Source organism: Herpailurus yagouaroundi, unplaced genomic scaffold (assembly GCF_014898765.1).
Source record: "Herpailurus yagouaroundi ecotype Mexico unplaced genomic scaffold, PumYag 203, whole genome shotgun sequence".
Classification (NCBI taxonomy): domain Eukaryota; kingdom Metazoa; phylum Chordata; class Mammalia; order Carnivora; family Felidae; genus Herpailurus; species Herpailurus yagouaroundi.
Genome location: NW_024412434.1, coordinates 26,941,491 through 26,958,426, shown reverse-complemented (window position 1 = coordinate 26,958,426; position 16,936 = coordinate 26,941,491).

Here is a 16,936-nt window from a genome sequence, read left to right as displayed (position 1 = left end):
TTCTGTGTCTCCCTCTCTCTCTGCCCCTCCCCCATTCATGCTCTGTCTCTCTCTGTCCCAAAAATAAATAAAAACGTTGAAAAAAAAATTAAAAAAAAAAATAAAGAGGAGAAGAAAAGAACCAGTAGTTCATTGTGTTGCAACTAGAGTCTTGATTCTTTGATGATACATTTGAATTGCACTCATTCATTTTTGCCCAAATGTTAGTTTATTGCTGTTTTAAAATTGTTGGTAGCAGAAGCAGCCACGGAAACAACTGAAGACTCCAAGAAGGGACTCTCCCCTGAGTTCTGGTCCCGACACAGTGCCCCTCCAGGTGCGTGGCCCTGGGTGACACTTGCTTCTGTGGTCCCTGGTTTCCTTGGGTGTAAAGGTGGGGGTGTTCCGGAGGATGGCTAAGGTTCTTTCAGGCTCTGACAGGTCGTGACTCTCTGACTGTCATTTAGAGTAGAAGAAAGGATGTCCACCCTGTCAGCTACCGATGGATTTTACACATCCCCCCAAGAAAATCAGACGGGTAGTTAGGCTGAATTAGGGAAGATGCTGTCGGCTTTTCAGAGGAAGCAGTTGTTGAAATTCCTGTAACCAAGGCGTAAACAGAGACACAATGGACATCTCGGTTTTTGTTGTCGTCGTCAAAGGAGGGAGCGGCGAAACCAACTCCGATTTTGTCAGCGTACTTGCTGTTGCCAAGCGTCCTCACCATGGAGTTAAGGGCCACTCGGTGCCATCTGTTCGCCCTTTCAGAGATGTGCTTTTGTACGGCTGCTCTGTGACATTTCCTCCCCCCGGTACCTTTGCTCAGGACATCTGCTTTCAAGTCTTTCGAAACCAGAGCCTGATTCAGACATGAGACGTCAAAGAGAGTGGGACAGAAGTGGGGGGGACCTGGGGCGTAGGGCGTGGTGGGAAAAGAAGGTTGCCATAGACTGTATCTACACCACTGACGATTCCATAATTTGCTCACGACAGTGTTTTTTCTGAAACAGTTTTGCCTCAATACTGTTGGACCACGAATATTTTTTAAGGACGTGCGATCAAATCCTTAATCATGCACCTTCACGGTGCTGATGGTCTTAGAAAGAAAAATCGAATGGACTGGTTAGCAGGTGGAGGGGGTGCTCACCAAACAAAGTGAGGACGCCACATGAGAGAAAGGCCTGGGAACCAGGAAAGAGGGAACAACCCAAGAGAAAAGGGAAGGAAACACCCAGGGGAGTTGCCAGAGTGTCAGCTGTGAAACAGTCAGGACAGTCTTCAGATTGGATCAGGAAGACTGTGTGTCCCAGAAGGAATGTTCTCCCAGAAAATAAAATTCATACGAATTTGAAGATTATGAGAGAAATGTTGGGGATTCTCTGGGACAGTTCAAGTTTGGAGTAGTGTTAGGTTCTTAGGAAACTAAGCAAATTGAAACACGAGGCAACCATTAACTCTAGGAAAAAGGAAAACTTGAATAAGAAAGGAGATGCGACCGTAGCGCATTGTACGGTTCAGCTTTGAAAATTTTGCCTCAGAATGAGGTAAACGCTAAATTCTGATTTAACCAAAATTATAATGTGACTTCCTTGGAAGGATGAGGGAGGGGCGGGAGGGTGGATTTTGGAGGAAAAGTCTTTTCAGAATAGGATGTCAAAACAGGTGGTGACTGAAAATGAAAAATCTTGAGATGACAACGATTTATGAAATGAAGGTGAATACTAGAATGAACAGTAAAAGAACTGCAAAATTTTAAGTGGTCGGCTGCAGGAAACGGAACGTAACCACGAAAGGATTGGGGCACAGGATGATGTTTCTTTTTCTAGGGTTTGTAGTCTTATCTAACTTTTGAAACAACGCACATATACTACTTTGATAAAGCGTTATACATTTTCAAGACCTGTTGAGTGGGTGTACAACATGCTGAGGAAATGATAGTTTAATTTTGGCAACTGTGAGTTCAGGGGAGAGTGGCCCAAGGCTGTGTTGTAGTGCCTATGAGAATCCAGGGAAGTTTGAGGACCGTCGTTCCCAATTTTAGTTGTCGAGGTTCATCTCTTGGAAAATAACGTGTTACATCAGTTGCGAACGTTAGTGGATACTTGCCTGGAATCTTCCCTCTACTTCCCCTCTTCAAATCATATAAAACCCTCCTTATATCTGTGAGCATAGTCATCATGAAGGAATTTTGGGCCAGAGAACCCATCCGACTCTCCCTTCTTCTGACCTGATAATTTTACACCTGTACAACTGGGGTACATGGAACATTCTTTAAAGGGAGACCGCATCAGGTTGAGCTTCTGCTTTCACGCACAGGTCTAGGACGATATCTGGTACCTAGTAAGTGCTCAGTGAAAATAAATAGATTGAATAGATCGATCAAGGGCACACGAGAGCATCAAAGAGGTCACAACAGCCTCCTAAGATGAATTCATTACATCGATTCTTTCTTCTGCCCTCTCTTTCTTCTTTTCTATGATAGAGACGGAGCAATCTTCTCCAAGCCTTGCTCTGATCAGGCTACACCCGTGCTTGAAACTCTCAATGGTTTTCCGTTGCTTTTATGTAAAGGACAAACCGATGGGACCATCAGGCCCTATGGGGTCCGCACCTGCCTCGCTTCGTCTCCTATCACCTACCCCCTCTCCTCTTTCCCTCGTTCTCACCTCTTGCTCCTGTCTTCTCCCCTCCTCCCTCATTTAAGCCCCTCCTCATCCTTCGGGTGACCATCCAATCCTCAGGGGAGCTGTCATCCACCTTCCTCAGTCAAAGCCTTGTTTCTAGGTCTCCATAGCAACATCTTCCTCTGCTTTGTTCTGTTACAATTGCAGTGTGGTACTTACTTGTCTGATAATGTGGTTAATAATGGTCTCGTCCAATGGGATACAAGCGCCTGGAGGACAGGAACCATGTCAGAGAAAGCATCTCCGTCCCCTAGCCCACCGAGCACCTGACCTCAGGTAGCTGCCTGATTATAATAGGTGAGTGAAGAAAAAGACGGCGCACATGCATCCTTAGAGATGGGACCAGAGCCGCCACTAACGATGGCAATGGTGCTTTGTGGGCTCATTATGTGTGCAGAATACTGCGATATTTTCAGAAGAAGCTGGTAAGCGGCTGTTTTCCCTCTTCGCCTCTCTGAGTCACCCTACTGCAAGCATCTTGGAGCGTGTGCTTCCACGTATCACACACACACACACACACACACACGCACACACACACCCACGTGCATTCCGAAGCTCCAGGTGATGATTCAGCAGCCTACCATTTCAAGCATCCCTGTCAAAATTAGTTTTCTGTGAATAATGATGAGCAGAAATTTGCCAGGGTAGAAGGTTGGTGGGAGTTTGAGGGTGGGTGGGGAGGAAGAGGCGAGGTGCCTGACAGACCCAGTAACAAACACTTTCAAAGCCTCTTCAGGGTTCAGGTACTTAGGTGCAGGTTTCACGTTCTTGAGATAATTAGCTGTAAACTTACAAAGGTGGTCAGTCTTGAAAGTTGGGGTACTGGACCTTTGAATTCCTAGCTGCTCCTTAAAAGCTGCATGCTGGTTTTGAAATGCGGCTCTTGTGGGTGAAATACTGACTCATACTTTTCACTTTACAAAAAAATCATTCCATCTGAGCAGCTCTGAGCACAGCAACTGACTTCCTTACAAGCAGGAACACTGGTCCGAGAAAAATTGCGTTATTGAAGAGGTCTGCCTATAAATAGAGACCTTTCCTATTCCTCGCCATGGGGCAGAAAAATCTCCCCCACAATTTTCGGAGGAAAATTGTTTTCTATGGCATTGCTTTTAGTACTGTTTGTGGTCAAGATGCACGATTCAGTGTTAGTTAACCAGCTCAATGTGATTAATACGGAAACTCAGTAATTCATCCGGATCGAAAATGTGTGATGAGTTTTCTCAAAGTTATATTTAGAAATCCAGAAGCTCAAGCAGTTTAGGGGTTTGGAGGTAGAACAAGAGCCTGTCATAGCACCCTCCGCCCCTTCTTTTCCCCCAACACGAAACAGATTGTGAGATCTTTATTTCAGGAAGGTTCTCAAACAATTTACTCTTTTCCTTTCATGCCATGACTGTGCTGATCCAGAGGACGTCAGCTCTGCAACCCCACGACCTTCAAGCTTTTTGTGAGTCAGTCCTCTGTGGTCAGGTAGTCGCAGCTAAAGGGATGCTCCTGTCTTTAGTACTGGCACGTCTGTCGTCTCTTTGGCTATGCTGTAACTTCAAGCCTTTCCTTCGGGATCTTTCCAGATTCATAACATTTATAACCATATGATCAATGACAATGATAAGAATACACACGCCAACAAATACCGAGGGCTCATCCTGCTGCAGACGGTGAAGCAAACCTATAGATACTCTCCCTATCCTGTTTTACAGATGGGAGAACAAGGCTTAGAAAGGCTACGCATCTTGGAAGTAGGGTAAGTACAGATGTACCTTGGACGTCATGACACCATTTGGAGCCTTCCTCTGCGTCATAATACTGCCCACCGTGTTTCCAACTCACCCATGAGAAGACTCTACTGGTGAGGGAGGAGCACCTTGAGGGCCGGAAGTTTTTATCTGTTCAATCTTGGCTCAGCGTCCAGTATAGGACAGGTGCCTAATAAACACTTGATGAATGAATAAACAAAAGTGCTAGAAAGGAAAGACAAGGTCTATTAATCACCGATTCCCTTTAAAAAAATTTTTTTAGACGTTTATTTATTTTTGAGAGACAGAGCGCGAATGGGAGAGGAGCAGAGAGAGAGGGAGACACGGAATGCAAAGTGGGATCCAGGCTCTGAGCTGTCAGCACAGCTGACGTGAGATCACGACCTGAGTCGAAGTCAGACGCCCAACCGACTGAGCCACCCAGGCGCCCATTTTTGAAAGGATATTTTTACTCTGCTCTCCTCGTTTGGTGCATATGCACAGAAAGTGACAAAACCATGATTCAATCACAGGGACTGAGATCTCTGCCTCCGGGAACAGCAATAGCAGAGAAAATCTTGAAAATAGGAAGAAAAACAAACCCACAAGCAAACCCTGTTTCGTCACGATCCCTCCAATTACTGAGTATTTGTCTCCGAAGCCCTGATTTATGTACTTAAACGTGCTGTCGATGTTTAGAAAGAAGCATAAACCCACGGCCTGAGTTGTAACCCTAGTCGGAGTGGAAATTATGGCAAATCCAGTCCCTGCAACGTTCGCTAGGCTACACGGAACGTCACTTCCCTTAGAGCCACACATAGTAAAGTTCACGGCCTTTGACATAAAGGAAAGGGATTGGTGTAAACCTTTTCCTGCTTTCAGAGAAGTTTCAACATCTATGAGAAATAATTTCATCAGGGTCGTACGGTGGAACCTCTTAGACAATTTGACAAACTCCTCTCCTCACCCATCTATGTTTTCTGTTCCGCCTTCGTTGCCTACTTGCCCCTTTGTCTTTGCCGCCTTTTCTGCTGCTTCTGCCCGCCATGTTCCATAGCGCGGGTTCATTACCTCCTCGCGGGTACTTTATCCAGCCCAGGAATCAGGGACTTGGAGGCCGCCCAAGCCCAACACACATCTCCATTTCATAGACAATGAGGCAGGATCAGAGAGGTTGAGCGACCTGCACAAAGTCACAGAGCAAGTAAGTGGCCAAGGCCAAGGCCGGGACTCAGGTCAGACTCAAGTCCATCATCGTTTCCCTACTCAACCTGCTTCTCTAATTACCAAGTCTGCTTCTCTCCCATTTTACTTCACATTTGTGTTTTCTTCCCATTATTCTAAACTCTTACTACCAAAGAAGAATTAGATTTGTATTTAAATATGTGGCCGCAATAATTGGGTCAGAATATGCCACAATGATACCACGGTATACTCCAATTGTTTGCATATTACTTTTTACGTACGTATACATTACTGATCATTTATATATTTGTGTTATTTACATACGATCTATATTTATATGTTTATATTATTTATACACATCTGACATTATCCTTGAAAGAAACATAACTTTAATATTTTCAGAAAAAAGTTGTAGGGATCAGCATTTCACATATTCAATACTGGTGGCAGAGATTACTGGGGTCTTTTTGAAAATGGCTTTTTCTGGGGACACCTGGGTGGCTCAGTCGGTTGGACGGCCGAATTCGGCTCAGGTCAGGATCTCGTGGTCCATGGGTTCCGCCACACGGCGGGCTCTATGCTGACAGTTCGGAGCCTGGAGCCTGCTTCGGAGTCTGTGTCTCCCTCTCTCTCTGCCCCTCCCCTGCTCGTGCTCTGTCTTTGTCTATCAAAAATGAATAAACATTAAAAAAATACAAAAATAAAACAGAAATGGCTTTCTCTTTATTTTCCCAAGTCAGATTGCCCAATTTTAGCTCTCTGTGTGGCCATCCAGTATAAAGACTATGTTTTCTAGCTTCCCCTGCAACTTTGTGTGGCTATATACCCAAGTTCTAGGTAATGAGTCCCGACAGGAAGTGCGGGAGTCTTTTCTCCTAGTTCCTCATGTCTTCTGGCTGGGATGCAGATGTAAAAGCTAGTGCTTGGCAGCCATTTCAGACCATTGGGCAGAATGCCAGAGACTGATAAAGAAGCAAGATAGGAGGAGCTTGGGATACAGATGACTGTGGAACCACAGTGCCAGCCTCTGTCTGCTTACGTCTGGACCCAGTTCTAGGTGAGATAAAAATAAATTTGTGTCTTATTAAAAATCACTACTATTTACTAATTAATCTGTTGTATGCAGCCCGACCAAATCTAAGTGATACGATGAGCTAAATGACTTCAGAATCGTTGACTTCAAATTAGAAGTTGTCAGAGAGTTCATTAATAAGCCAGAATACAGATAGGGGGAGTGAGTATTTGAACCCACCAAAGAAGGTGCATACCCAGACTTTCTGAATTTCTGAAAACGCCGATAAATTACGTAATGGTTTCAGTGAATAAGAAGGAGACGAAATTTCAAATAAAATGTGGAACGTATTCTAATTTGCTTTAATTTTATTTCCCAAATAAAGTATGTCAGAAGGGAAACAAAACTTACGCTGTGGTCCCTGGGTCCTTTTTGGGAATTTCAAGTAAGACTGAGACTCTAAATGTTGGGAGTGGACGAGGACATCCTCATTTCTTTCTGATCTATGAGTAATGTTGTTATAGTAATATAATAACACACAGCTCATAGCTATCTCTGCATAGCAACTGGCTAAATTTTTCTGTTCTGGGCTCCAGGGAGGCTCCGCGGGTTAAGCGTTCAGCTTCGGCTCAGGTCATGATCTCACGGTCGGTGAGTCTGAGCCCTGTGTCGGGCTCTGTGCTGTCAGCACAGAGCCTGCTTCGGGTCCTCTGTTCCCCCCTCTCTCTGCCCCTCCTCTGCTCGTTCTCTCTCTCTTTCTCTCTCAAATAAATAAATAATTAAAATTTTTTTTCTATTCTAACCAAATTCCTTTCTTAATTATTTCGAGTTTCTCATTTTGCTTCTTTCCATGAGCAGTTCCTTAAAAATTGCCACTGGAGGTGGAATCCCAACATCTTCACTGATCCTTAGCTTCTGAGCTTCGGAAATTCTACTTACCACATCAACTATTAAAAACAATAGTACTGGGGCGCCTGGGTGGCGCAGTCGGTTAAGCGTCCGACTTCAGCCAGGTCACGATCTCGCAGTCCGTGAGTTCGAGCCCCGCGTCGGGCTCTGGGCTGATGGCTCGGAGCCTGGAGCCTGTTTCGGATTCTGTGTCTCCCTCTCTCTCTGCCCCTCCCCCGTTCATGCTCTGTCTCTCTCTGTCCCAAAAAAATAAATAAACGTTAAAAAAAAAAAACAAAAAAAAACCAAAAAAAACACAATAGTACTTTTTTTTTTTACCTTAATTTTGGAATTTGGTGCAGGAAGATACTTTGGTTGAATCCATGAAATCATCATAATGGTGCTGCACCAGGGCATGAAAATACATGTTACACGGCGGGAGCCGTATGTCTGTGGTCGTGTGCGAGATGGTGAAATCCAGCAGTCTCTTCATCTGTAAGGCAGGAGCTGGGTCCAGCGACCCCCCTGAAGAAAAGTGAGGAAGCACAAACAACTTTAAGCGTGTGATGGTGGATTTCTGAAAGCACCGCGCGCCCCATGCTGCCCCTTCACTTCTTGAATGGGTGTGGTGGCAGTCACTGACATCTCTGCTCATTTTCTACATGAACTTTCAACCGAATTCGCTAGATTGGTGACTCAGTTTTCCAAGTCTGTTTTATGAATTCTTTAGAAGCCCGTGAATTCTAATTGGTCTGGGCAGATCACTACAATCCTTCCTCTGAATGATCTATTCCTAGACTCTTAGTGGAGAGTGTGTGTGTGTGTGTGTGTGTGTGTGCGCGCGCGCGCCCTGTCGGACGAGGGCTAGTTTTCAGGCTCTTCTGAAGAATTAAAATAATTTGCTAACTTCTGAACTTTTGCTTCTTTTTTTGTTTCGATTTCTAATGTTTACTTATTTCTGAGAGAGAGAGAGACAGAGCACGACCAAGGGAGGGGTAGAGAGAGAGCGAGACACAGAATCTGAAGCAGGCTCCAGGCTCTGAGCTGTTAGCACAGACCCTGACGCGGGCTCGAACTCACGAACTGTGACTGCGCGACCTGAGTCGAAGTCAGCCGCTTAACCTACTGAGCCACCCAGGCGCCCCTGAACATTTGCTTCTTACCTTTTAGTGTTGCTTATGCAAGCTTGGGCTTTTTGTAGATCTCACTGGAAAGATACTCACCCTGGATTTGACATGGAAATTCACTTCCTCCCTCAGACTGCTTTGAGTAGTTTCATTTAAATGACCGTAAGCGTCAAGGTAAAAAACCCACCTCCTTTCCTGGCTTATCAAAATGGAAAACAATACGGTTCTTTAGAAAAATTTCATGAAACATGGTGCATGCCTACAGTGTTCAAATATTTTTGGATGTGATGCAGGAGGAATGAAGGAGAAAGTCCCTTCTTAATGCTTTATAGTTTCCCAATTTTGCCAAGCACGGAGGAAACCATAGTAAACACACATCAGTTTGCTATTTTAACACTTGTCACGTTCTACTTTCGGAGGCTGTGCTGTTAGTCATCACAGAGAAGCGATTCATGTATTAGGGGATATTTGTTACCCAACAACGAGTCTACATAACCAACCCCCACCCTCGTGTTAACTGTTTAAAGCTGATAGAGAAAAGCATTTCGCCTGTTGCAATTAGGCCCAGCATGGCCCTAGAATGCTCTCGATGGCTACTGGCACTAATTCTTCCAACTTGTCTCTGACTGTTTACAACAGCAAAACTATTTTCGTTAAAGGGTTATAAAGATTCACATCTATGGCATTCTTCTTTCTGCCGGGAGAGATTTGGCTTTCAGCCTTCCTGGATTTACTTGATTTAGCGAACAGATATGTTCAGTGGATTGCCAGCTGGAGGCAGTGGTGGTCAAAGGTACCCTAGCAGTACAAGGTCCCACCCAGGCTCTCTGAACATCTGTGACTCCATGGTCAAAATCGCATTTATTCTCTCGGAGGCACCGTGAGGGCTTCTTTTGATTCCCGTTGACTCAGCATCAAAGGGCAGCCTTGTAATGTGCTTGTGATCTGGCCATAATGGTCAGACCCGTGAGTGCAGCTTCGTGCTGAGGTACAGGTTTTCCAGCGGGCCATGCATCAGCTGCTCTTACATAAAATGTGTCGTGAAGCTGGCAGCTAGGCACCGAGGCGGTTTCTTTGCTGTTGCTATGGATGCCACATTAAAGATCCCAATGTTCTATGCTCAAAACGAGGAAAAATTGACATTCTGACTTCCCATACAAGAGTGGAATACGTGATTCACAGTCCTTCTGCAGCATTAATCAAGCCGTGTTTACATGGAAAGAAGCCAAGAGAACCAGAGCCAAAGAGGTGCATTGGGAAAGCCAAGTGATGATGTCATCCGGGCAGAACAGCTCCGGCAAGCCACTTAGCTGGCTTAGATGCCTTGTATTTAGCCGTGGAGCAAATCCCAGTTAAGTGTTGGAGGAACACCATGGTGTTTGGCCCTGTTCTTGGGGTTTACATGGTTGCATTACAGTTTGTTTATTAAATAGTGTAACATCATCATTTGTTATTATCTCAAGTGAGAAAGAGCCTGATATACTGGTAAAACGGCAGTAAGAGAGTTCTAAACCTTTGCAGGGAGAAAGTGCGTACATTACCTCTGCACACTCAAAACATAAAGGAAAAAACGCCGTCGGTCCCAGTGAGATGGTGCTTTGTTAGTTATTCCAATCATCTTTCTTGGGGGAGATGCGTTCACCCAGCCTCATGCCCGTCCTAAGATGGAATTATCCTTACTGTACTACCAAAGAATTTCAGAGAACTTGGGTTTGGGGTCAATTATGTGTTACCTTTGCCCCTGCCCCTGATTATTATTAGGAACCCACTGTAAAATTTGTCCTTAGTTGAATGTGTGGCTCTACCATGTGTCAAGTACTGAGCTAAGTTAGGCGTTTAGGCCACAGTGGTGAATGTGATCGATAACGGTTCTTGTGTTGGTCAAGTTTAGTTACGTCAACCAGTCAACATGGTAGAGTTCCTCTGAGAAGCACAGTGGACTTTGGCCATTTTAGTGTAATCATATTAATGCCTGTATTCTAGGCATTGCTCTTTTCGGATACTCCTGAATTTGTTGTTCTGGAGGGAAGTCAGATAATTTCAAGTTAGAGTTTGTGCCCATTTTTAAAATTTTTGTTAGAGAGAGAGAGAGAGAGGGTGACAGGGACAGAGGGAGAGAGAGAGAGAGAGAGAGAGAGAGAGAGAGAGAGAGAGAATCCTAAGCAGGTACCATGCTCACGCAGAGACTGATGCTGGGCTCGATCCCACCATTCTGCCATGGTGACCTGAGCCGAAATCAAGAGTTGAATGCTCAACCAACCACCCAGGCCCCCAGCTTTTGTCCATTTTTAAAGGATTCTTAAAACAACCAAAATAAGATATATATATATTTTTAAAGTACACAACAGTAAAACCAAAACCCAAAAAGTCGCAAAGGGTCAGGTTAATCTAGAAACTGAAAAACAGCCCTTGAATAATGCATTAATTTTATTCTATTTTATATCCAAAGACTTGGGATATTTTATTCAAGGAAGCAAAGGATGGGTTTGAACTTTTTATTTCACCAATAACTCAATCTGAGGGAGAAATTTCACTGCTTCAAGTGGCCTATAAAGCATTTAGCAGGTTCCTCATGGTGCCGTTGGGTCTATGTGAAGGTAGTCAATGCAGTAAGGACTTCAATAAAATGATGAAATAGTCTGCAAAAAATAACGGCAGTACAAATATTCTTTTTTTTTTTTTTCAACGTTTATTTATTTTTGGGACAGAGAGAGACAGAGCGTGAACAGGGGAGGGGCAGAGAGAGAGGGAGACACAGAATCGGGAACAGGCTCCAGGTTCTGAGCCATCAGCCCAGAGCCCGACGCAGGGCTCGAACCCAAGGACCGCGAGATCGTGACCTGGCTGAAGTCGGACGCTCAACCGACTGCGCCACCCAGGCGCCCCGGCAGTACAAGGATTCTTATCAGATAATTCTTAGAGAGAAGTTTGTTTTCAGGGTTGGACAAACAGCAAAGCAACGACAGCAGGCTTGAAATAACCTGACTTCTTAGAAGCAGAGACCCTACTTTCCGATAGGAACTGACACAACGCTTAATCTTCTGAGGCAGGAAAAAAGGGGTTTCAGGCAATTTAGGAGACTTCTTTAAAACTAAGGTGCTCTCCGCTTTGGCTTTCGATGTCGAGCCGTGGCCGGTTTAGGCTGTTTTCTGGTCTCCCCAGGCCAGGATTTGATCTTGACTCTTCTGTGCATTACAAAGTCGAAAAGCACGACACCCTTCTCCGCTCAACTTCCTAGTTACGTCGCTTGGCAATTTTGCCCCACTTCTTTAACAAGAAAAGTAGGCAATTTCCTCAGCTCTTGAAAATGTGTTTGCTGACTACCAACCCAAAAAGTGTCCAACATTTTGGTAGGGAAAGACGTGACTGGTTGAAGAAACTTCACAGTCAACCTGCTTCATAAATTGCCACATCACTGTATGAAAATATAGTCCCCGTTGCCTTCTTTTGTCAGAGAATATTAATTGTAAGCTGGTGTAGATTGAGAAAAGTCGTGAACTGTGGTTGCTAACCACTCAAGCCTCAAACACTTTTTTTGTTTCAAGTGTATATGTTTCCTCCTCCCCTTGTTAACATTAAAAATGAGTCTACATTTTCCAAACTGAAGTGGAGTTTGCTAATCAACCACTTAAATTGATCGATGAGGATAATAAAACCACGAACAAGTAGAATGCAAAGAACTTTTTTGGCGTCTGCATGTGTAAAATTAAAGGGCTACAGTAGGCATGACTATATAACATTCTTTTAAGAGAAATGTTTTCATTTTAAAAAAAAAAATTTTAATGTTTATTGTTGAGAGACAGAGAGAGACCGAACACGAGCGGGGGAGGGGCAGAGAGAGAGGGAGACCCAGAATCCGGGAGCAGGCTCCCCGCTCTGAGCTGTCAGCACAGAGCCCGACGCGGGGCTCAAACCCACAAACTGTGAGATCATGGCTTGAGCCGAAGTTGGACGCTCAACTGACCGAGCCACCTGGGTGCCCCAAGAAAGATGCTTCTTTTTTTGGAACAGCTAATAGTATGGGCACAGTCAGTAATCAGAAAGGCTGAATTCTACTGTGTAGTTGTAAATGGCGGAAAAAGAAGCTCTCTTTCTTGGACATAATTATGCAGTAGGCAGTTTACTCACCTTCGAAATCCTCTTATTGTCACTAGGGAAATGTTTGAAGGACTGTTACGGAGTCTTTCAAACTGTGCCATGTGACTTCGTCAAAGAGCTCTACGAACAGGGCCCGCCTTACATCAGACACCCTGAAGGCGCTGGTGTCCTATGCTGGAGATATAGCGTTCGTTTTGTGATGGCTTAGGCATTGCTCAGCTTGGCAGTCCATGAAAGGTGTACAGATTCAAAATAATACTGAACTGAATTAGAATTTCCCCCAAATATCTATCACCCCTGCTGGTAATTGCCAGTCCCATGCTTTCCCTTTACCAGAAATCCACGGCCCCTCCTATCACTGCCTACATCGCCAAGGAGAAGCATAATGTATCTGAGGGCAGCCAAGGAGGAGTCCCCAGCCCTAGCCACAAATTGCCAAGAAAACTTAACCCAAATTCCTGTCCTCACTTCTGCTTTTTTGAAGAAAGTCTTCAGGTTCTTACTGGCTGACTTACAAGGGTTAGCTTACAAATGCCAGTGTGGGGGAAGGTGAGAACAGACAGGGTTTGGGGTCAACTGTCTTGGCCCTGTGTTCCTTTGGGGTGAGGGTGACAATATTATTAGTTGACGGAAAGCCTCAAACTAGAAAAAAAAAAAAAACCAGAAACAAAATAATTAGAAGTGCCACGTCTGGGCATAATAAAGAGTTGTGATATGAATAGCCGGGGGAAAAGTCATCTGCCCTATAAGGTTTGGATCTGTTCAGATACAGCTCATCTCGCAGCAACCAGAAACTACTGGTAAAGCATGAAGTAGACACCAATTCTTTCTCTCCTGGTGTGGGTGGCCGGAACAGACTGTGGCTAAGGTCTGCAGTGGGTTGCATCTCACTCTGTTCTATGGACCTGTTCTGCTTTCCCTTTTTTGTGTCCTTCAGTCCTTGGGGGTGGTATTACTGCTACCATAATGCCTATGAAGGGCTACAAATCAAGCCGGCTCTGCCTTGACATCTCCCGCCCCTGAAGATCCAGGAACAGGTAGAAGAGGGGAGACTGGTTTTTGGGAGGGCAACGGCTTTCTTAGACTCCGACTCACGCCACAAGTGCCACGGAAAGTGTGCGTGGGAGCCCTCCACTGGAGAGCCACTCATTTGGAAAGTACAGGTCAGAGGCTCAATCTCTTAGAGCTTATTTTTTTTGGCGGGCCCCCCAATTGAAGCTTAGGATACCAGTTGGGACGATTCTTGCACATCGAGTAGAGCCCTTTATTTTACATGGAACAGGAGGAAAATTTCCAAAGCGAATGGAAAGGGATGAATGGAACAGAAAGGAGAAATGAAAAATTCAAGGGTGCTTCAAACTGTTTTAGCTTTTCTGCATTTTTATATACATTTATAAATCACATTATAAAGGTCATGAAACACCCTGGAGGGATTTTTTTTATTGCTTTTACTTAGCATCCATAGGTTCATGAATTTGAGGAGAAATAACGTTGTTACAACAATGAGTCCTCCAATTCTTGACTGTATTCTCTTCATCCATTACGTTAAGCCTTTAAAAGTTTTTTCAGGGCCCCTGGGTGGCTCAGTCAGTTAAGCATCCGACTTTGGCTCAGGTGATGGTCTCACGGTTTGTGGATTCGAGCCCCGCGTCAGGCTCTGGGCTGACAGCTTGGAGCCTGGAGTCGGCTTCCGATTCTGTGTCTCCCTCTCTCTGCCCCTCCCCTGCTCAGACTGTCTTTCTGTCTCTCTTTCTCCCTGAAAAATAAGTAAACATTAAAAGAAAGTGTTTTCAATGATGTCTTTGCATATATATGCATATATAAACATATGTACGCATGCACATGTACATATATATGTGTATTGGATTTATTTCTAGATATTTTTTGTCATATTATAAATAGCATATTTTGAAAACTTTTTAAATTTCCAAATTGTCTTGGCATAAAGAAATACAATCATTTTGTGTGTTGATCTTTTATGGAGTGATCTTGTTAAATTAATAATTCTAGTAACTTATCGGTAGATTGTTTTCTATTTTCTATACACCAAACCTCAATATTTGTAAACAATGGCAACTTTATGTTTCTCTTTCTGATAATCATTTTTTAATTTATTTTCCTTGCCCTATTGCCATGGTGAAAACATACATTGCAAGATGTGATAAAATTAGTCGTATGGGCACTTCTATCTTGGGTGTGATCATCCATATTTTTTTTTTGTAGAAATGTTTTATCAGTTTGAGAAAGCTTCCCTTTGTTCCTATTTGACTAAGAATTTTTAACTACAAAAGGATATTGGCTTTTATGAAACATCTCCTTTTTTTTTTCTGTAAATGTGAAGAATTAACCATGGTCCACTTTTTGAACATTAAGCCAGTGTTCCATTCTTCTTTTTCAACGTTTTTATTTATTTTGGGGACAGAGAGAGACAGAGCATGAACGGGGGAGGGGCAGAGAGAGAGGGAGACACAGAATCGGAAACAGGCTTCAGGCTCCGAGCCATCAGCCCAGAGCCCGACGCGGGGCTCGAACTCACGGACCGTGAGATCGTGACCTGGCTGAAGTCGGACGTTTAACTGACTGCGCCACCCAGGCGCCCCCAGTGTTCCACTCTTAAAACAACCCTACTTGTTCGTGAAGTATAATTTTTTTCAAAATAGCTCTAGATTTTCTTTGCTAATCTTCTCTTTGAGATTTTTATATCTTGGCCACAAGTAGATTGGCCTTCGATTTTCCTTCTTGCAATGTCCAATGTCATGTTATGCTCACAGAAAGAGTTGGAGAATGTTACTTTTTCTATCTTCTTTTTTTTTTTAATTTTCTTTTTTCTTTTTTAAAATTTACATCCAAATTAATTAGCATCTGGTGCAACAATGATTTCAGGAGTAGATTCCTTACTGCCTCTGACCCATTTAGCCCATCCCCACTCCCGCGACCCCTCCAGTAACCCTCAGCTTGTTCTCCATGTTTATGAGTCTCTTCTGTTTTGTCCCCCTCCCTGTTTTTATATTATTTTTGTTTCCCTTCCCTTATGTTCATCTGTTTTGTCTCTTAAAGTCCTCATAGGAGTGAAGTCATATGATTTTTGTCTTTTTCTTACTGACTAATTTCACTTAGCATAATACCCTCCAGTTCCATCCACGTAGTTGCAAATGGCAAGATTTCCTTCTTTTTGATTGCCAAGTAATACTCCATTTTATATATATACCACATCTTCTTTATCCAGTCACCCATCGATGGCCATTTGGGCTCTTTCCATACTTTGGCGATTGTCGATAGTGCTGCTATAAACATGGGAGTGCATGTGTCCCTTCTAAACAGCACATCTGTATCCGTGGATAAATCCCTAGTAGTGTACCTGCTGGGTCGTAGGGTAGTGCTATTTTTAGTTTTTTTGAGGAACCTCCATACTGTTTTCCAGAGTGGCTGCAGCAGCCTTCATTCCCAGCTTTTTCTATTTTCATGCAGTGTTTAAGTAGATTGGCATTATTTCTCCCCTTCAAGTGGCACTAACTGGGCCTGGGATTTCCTTAAACTATAGACTCTTTCCCTGTTATGGGACTAGTCACATTTTCTGTTTCTTTTTGGTCAGTTTTGGTAAGTTGTATTTCTCTAGGAATTTATTTCACCTAGATTTTAAATTTTATTGGCATAAAGTTGTTTGCAATATCTTCTCTCCTTGTAATGTCTGCAGAATGTGTTATGGGTTCTCTTTTAAATTTATGATATATTTTTGTGACTTTCTCTCTCTCTCTCTCTCTCTCTCTCTCTCTCTCCCTCTCTTTTTTTGATCACTTTTGCTAAAATTTATTAGTTTTTTCAGAGGAGTAAGTTTTGGCTTTGCTGATCCTTTCTTTTCTTTTAAAGTTTTTATTGTTTTATACATAGAGAGACAACACACACGAGTGGGGGAGAGAGGCAGAGGGAGAGAGAAAGAGAGAGACAGAGACAGAGAGAGAATTCCAAGCAAACTCCACCTTTAGCATGGAGCCTGATGTGGGGCTCGATCCCATAACCCTGGGATCATGACCTGAGCCAAAATCAAGAGTCAGACGCTTAACTGACTGAGCACCTGGGCGCCCCTTTCTATGATATGATTGTTTCCATTTCATTATTCATAAAGAAATGTTATAACATTCTTCTGTTACCTGTATTGTTTGATTTTTATGTTCTTTGAATTTTACTTGCTTCTACTATTCTAACTTTTTGATAGATGCTTGATCA